Here is a 6,000-nt window from a genome sequence, read left to right as displayed (position 1 = left end):
CTGTAGTGCATGTGGTCACAGTGCTGTTGTAAATAAAGTGCACCTTTCTTCACATTGTACAGTCTTGATTATTTTATGCAAGTATTGCCTGTGGGATTACAGCATACATCATAATGGGGTTCATCATAGTTAATAATTCCTTTTCTTTTATGGATTTCAAGTTTGGGGCTGTTCAAGTGATACTATCAATTTAGCACCATTGCATACCTAGAATCATCGAGTAATTTCAATACAAAAGAAAGCTATTAAGGATATTAGCTCATCATTTTGTGCTGTCAAGCTGAAAGAGCAATTTACCATGTGCCATTACTCCATCTTCTCATCCCATGGCCTTGCTTACCCTTCCATTTCAGATAACAATCTAATTTCCTCCTGAATGTCTTGACTGAACTTGTTCCACCACACTTCCAGACAGCATACTTCAGATCGAAAGCAGTTATAATATTAAACAAGCTAGATTTGATTTGATTTGGTTTGGTTTATTGTCACATGTATTTTGTTATAAAATACATGTGAAAGGTACCATTTCATGTTGTCACTCTCCGGCTCCATCTTAAACACAGAAAAATAAACCAAAAGATAAACTATAAAGGCATAAAAATGAAGAAATAAAGAAAACATGTTCAACTTTACAATCCTTCTTGTTGAGTGGTCTGCAATGGCCATGGACCTGGTGGCCAGGCACAAGACCCCTTCACTGCGCCTTGCCACTAGAATGAAAGTCACCATTCTTCAGCACCACCATCGATACTGTTGCCACTATGTATCCTTGATGACTATGCCAATGCAGATGCCACTGATAACACCAGGTATTGCACTGGCCCAAACTTGATCCTGCTGTTGCCATGAGTCCGCTTCAGGCCCACCTCATCGATTGCAGCCATTGCTCATGCCAGCAGTCCTCTTACTGGACCCAAACTTGCCTCCATCGCTGCCTCCATGAGTTGGTGCTGGGACCACTTCATCAATGCAGAAACCTCCAGGAATCCAAATATGCCATTGCCATGAGTCCACACTGGTGAGTCCACTCGCTGCTGCCAATGCCATTGCTGAGACTGAGCACTTCAGCAAGAGATAGGTAACAAGAAAAGAGAAATTAAGAAAAAAGAAAACAAGAAAAAAAGTGAGAGAGAAAATAAAGAAAATAAACTAAAAGAAAAGCAGGCAGAGCAGAAGAGATCTGGGATCAGAAGTCCTACACCACCACCATCTTACTGGAAGCAGTTCCCCCATAAAGCAAAGCTTTTCTCCTCTACATCGGGGAGGCCAAGCGCCAACTTGTGGACCAGTTCAGAGAACATCTCTGGGACACACATGCCAAGCCCCACCAGCCTGTGGCCAACCACTTCAACTCTTCCTTCCCACCTATCGACTCCACCCTTCCCACCAACCTATCACAATCATCTCCTACCTGCATCCACCTAATATCATCCACCTACCTTGTCCCCCAGCCCCACCCCCACCCTCCACTTATCTTTCAGCCCCCTTCCCCTCCCTCCACATTCTTGATGAAGGGCTGATGCTGAAAACATCCATTCTGCTGCTCCTCAGATACTTCCTGTGCTTTTCCAGTGGCACACTTTTTGACTTTAGCCATGTTAGCATTGCTTCTTTTGCCATACCCTTAGGTTTTTGATTTTGCAATCATTAAGAACAGTTTCTCCCAATCTACTCTATCTACATTCCTCAAGATGTATAATACCTTGCCTAGTCAGCCTTCTCTTCTCTGAGAAACACAGTTCCAATTTCTCCAACCTCTTGACCACAACTGAAATTCCCCATCCTCACAACATTGTGAAATTTATCTGCACCCTCTTTAATGTCTGCACATTTTTTTCAGAAGTATGGTGCCAGTGTGAGACTAAATATTCTAATTGAGATTGGAGTCTCAGTGGTTCATATAACCACCTTTGCTTTTGCATTTTATGCTGCCATTGACACGGTATTGGATATTGAGTACTTTATTAACCACACTCTCAGTCGGTGCTGCCACCTTTAATAATTTGTGTATCCATATACAGTACATTCAAGTCTCCCTGCTCCATGCTCTTGCTAGAATTATATACTTTGATTTATATTGCCTCCCTCTGTGCTTTCTAGCAAAATGAGTCACTTCACAAAACTATATTACATTTCATCTGTCAATTGTTCCCTCATTTCATCATCCAGTCAATAGCCTTCAGAACCACTGTGCTTTCCTTGTCATAGCTCACAATGCTTCCACATTTTGTATTATTCACGCATTCTGAAAATAAGCCCTGCACAGCTTGTTAGGAAACAAGCATCCTAACACCAACTCCAAGCAAACTTAACTATAAACATTCCTTCAGTCTTAGAAAAAATCAACCATTAACCATGAATCTGTTCACTGGCAATTGTAACAGTGGCTCTATTAGTACAGACATGAATATCTTCGCGATATATTATCTTCTGAAATTCTTCATATGCTGAAATTCAGAATAAAACACAAAGCTTTCAAAGTGTACTCTCAGTAGTTAATATCTTGGGTTTACATTGCTCCAATCGTGTTAACATTTCATTCCATGTTGTTGCAAGTATGCACGTTGTTTGGATAGCATTCTGTTTTAAGTAGGACAGTATCCCGCATCATTCCTTTATTGTCTGACTTCTGGATTCTTAAGAAATTTAAAATGTCCACTAAATTTACAGAAATTCCACATTGCTGGCTACCAGCCTAGGCTCTGAGTGTATTCGATCAGCCTGAAATAAACAACATTTTGGAGAAACAGACATTGAGTCTCTCCAGGATTTTCTGTTTATTTCAAATTTCCAGATCCCACAGTACTTCGCGTTTTTGAATTTAAACCGGTTCGTAAGAGGCGTTTTGGATTACCAATCGAACAAACACTCAGAACTCCGGCAGCTAGTCTCAGTGCAATAAAACTGATCATTCCATAAATGGATTGCTGTGAAATTTAATGTCTGTTTGGAGGCAGTTTCAAGCTTCAATTGGCTCAATATCAGTTTTACCTTCTACCATAAATCTCTCACAAGAACTATGTGAACATTTGCTTCTAGTTATTGAATTCCACGAATAACATAAAATAACATTTTAAGCTTCTTTTTTATCGAAAGAAAATTACACATTCAAATGCACCGAGGCCCATTATATCTGTGGAAATAATGATCAAGCTGCAAAAGTGGCATGTAGAAATCCTCCGTCCACACACACAGACGTTTCTAAAAAAAATGGACCTTATACAGGTTTACAAATCTACCGCGCTGTGGTTAGATCCACTACTAATATCGTCAGCAATTGAGTGGCTGCTAAGCAATCAGCCATTGTATTGTGACATCGATTGACCATTTGTATGAATTTAACATCTGGAGAGGGTTTAGGAATTGAGCTATTGATTTTGTTTTATTTAAGATTTGGTTTCCGATTAGGCATTATTTGTACAAGTAATGGGGTGCCGCCAATCCTCGGGACAGGAATCTCCAGAAGACATTGGTTGTCTGAAAGTTGGTGGCGTTGAGAGGATTTTGCTCCTCCTTCTACTGCCCCTCCCCTCCCACCGCCTCAAACCACACATGGGAAATGCCAAACAAATCATCATAGATACGCAAGCTCCAAACTGGCTGCTTGTTGAATAAACGGTTCATTTACCGGAATCGGAGGTGAAACCTCAAGAAAGCGATGTGCATAAACTGCAGCGATTAAACAAATGTTTTGAATTATTACACGTTAGAGGAGAGGTTGAAACCTGTGATCAGGTAAAGTGAGAGCATAAAATCCCCAAGGAGTAATTTATATTAATAACTACAGCAAAAAAAAGCATAATTAGCAGTATTGTCAATTCTCTAAGTAATTTTGCAGTCTAATTAGTAAAATGTAATCATTTTAATATTTTTCACAGCATAATTTATTCAAGCCATGAAAATACGCTTCAAACTAGCTGTTGACGATTCGCTGATCTTACCACACATCTATAAACCATCAAAGATGCCGAGCAAGGAGCCATAGATTGAAAATGTAAAAAGATAAAGTCAGAGCTGGATATTAATTCGAAACAAACACAAAGACACTTAACAGATCTGACAGACTTGCTGGAGAGCGAAACAGAGTTAACATTTAGAGTTCGCTATGACTTCACAGAAGATCGAAGAATGTGGAAGAGTCATACAAAATACTCAAAATGCTAACTCTGCTGCTCTCTCCACAGATGCTGCCAGACCTTCTGGGTTTCTCTAGCATTCTCCGTGTTTGTTTCAGATTTCCAGAATGCGCAACAATTTGATTTTATTTGCAGTTAAATTGGAATGATTTACTGACAATTGTAAATGGAGCTTTGACTAGAATCATGCTACACTTAATTAATTTTTACTGCTCGGAATATGTGTTTCACAGTAGTGCCAGGTCCCTGCCAGGTTAGGATAAATCGTAGTGGTTCTTTTAAATTCAGAAGGGGAGCGCTGTAATAAATTTTACGAATCCCTAATAGTTACTGCGAAGTTTCTGTAAGCCAGATGGCGGAAATTGAGAGGGGGAAGTGGCGATCAATGAGCTCCAAGTCTGTCCTTATTTAACCAAGAAGCAATAGTTGGGTGGGTGCGATCTCACGATATGCAGAAAGAGGTCTAACCACTTTAGGGGAGTTAGAGTCTGAGTTTACTTGACTTGCTTCTTCCATGTTCACATCTACAGAGAACAAATGGCGCTCCTTTCCAGTTAGAGGCATTCCTTTATTTCTCACGATCATATATAGAGTGTAAAATACAAATCAAAAATAGTAAATCTAGTGTGTAGCTTCATCTCCCCCGATACGGTGCATTTCTTCGAGCCTGCAACGGAATGGACTTGTACCTTAGAGAACTCACTTTTTTGAATTGCACTTCTCCCAACAACACACTTGTATTTACAAAGCAGGATGCCTTTATAAAAAAAAATAATCCAAAAGCAACCCTGGTAAAACGAAGTTTGAGAAATGTGCATCCGAATTAAAAGAGCCCACCGACTCTTTCTGGTGATATACCAGCTTAATTGCAAATCATTTACAATTGAATTGAATGTTTGAACAGGCCCCAGGGACTAAGAGGCTTTCTCTCTCCCTTAATCTTCCGTTGTCCCTGAATGAAAGCGGTAAGAGCGACCTTTGAACTTTGTAATGCTTCCTAATTCATCAGGGGTATGTTTAAAGTCAAGATGGTGGAGTCCGAGAGGTTGATTTTGCCACAATTTTATTTGACTGTAGAGTTTTGCAGCAAAACTCTTAAACATTGTAATCGGACATCTTGACACGCCTATTACTTGCTGTGAGACTGGCATCTGACTTGAGTTGTTTTTTTTTAACCAAACGAAATTCCACCACACTTGACACCCGTCCAAACTGCCGAGGTGTGACTGCAACCAACGCAGATTGCTGCAAAGAGCACTGGTGAGGCCATTCCTGACCAGCCGCCTCTCCCAAACTGCCCGGTTAGCTTCAGGGCGAACAGTTGTCATTGCGTCTCGGGGAGGGGGGGGGGGGGGTGGGTGGTCTCTTCTCTCCCGGAGTTGACGGCAGAGCGCTGGCTGATGTTGAGGGAGAGCAAACGGCCTGTCTCGTTCGGAGAGTGAAGCTACGAGCCCCGTGCTCGATGTGGGAACGGACCCGGGTGGGGCTGCCCCAGACCGCCGGACTTGAGCCGCTACCTCCCAGGACCTCCTTCTGTCAAACGTCCGCTAAAATAAGGTATCTTCACCTCGTTCCAGCCCGTGAGTGCGAGGTTAAAACACTAAGAATGAGTTTAGTTTTCTCGTTGAGCAGCGGAGACAAGTGGTCGTATAGAATGCAGGTAGATCTAACACTGGCCCGTATTTAAATCGAAAATGTTTGCCTGTGACACACTGTCAAATTGACATGACTATTGCATACAGTGACTAAAACACAGTAACTTTTACAATTTCATTGGAAATGCCTGTTCCCACCAGTGTATCCTGTAGTCTAATTCTTCCCTTGAAACTTGGTTGCTGTTTTGCAAATGACTGCGACGACCTGC

General features: G+C 41.4%; 1 protein-coding gene across 1 annotated transcript in view; it reads left to right on the top strand.

The window, feature by feature from the left end:
- The first annotated feature begins 5,477 nt into the window (after window positions 1-5,477).
- tbx5b (T-box transcription factor 5b) overlaps window positions 5,478-6,000 on the top strand; it is a 46,669-nt gene continuing 46,146 nt past the window's right edge. The window contains exon 1 of the mRNA XM_043715853.1: window positions 5,478-5,693. The gene's annotated coding sequence lies outside the window, so the exon portion shown is untranslated. The remainder of the gene's footprint in view (window positions 5,694-6,000) is intronic.

The sequence above is a fragment of the Chiloscyllium plagiosum genome, chromosome 25 (genome assembly GCF_004010195.1).
Source record: "Chiloscyllium plagiosum isolate BGI_BamShark_2017 chromosome 25, ASM401019v2, whole genome shotgun sequence".
NCBI classification, from domain to species: Eukaryota; Metazoa; Chordata; class Chondrichthyes; order Orectolobiformes; family Hemiscylliidae; genus Chiloscyllium; species Chiloscyllium plagiosum.
This window is presented reverse-complemented; position numbering and strand designations above follow the sequence as displayed.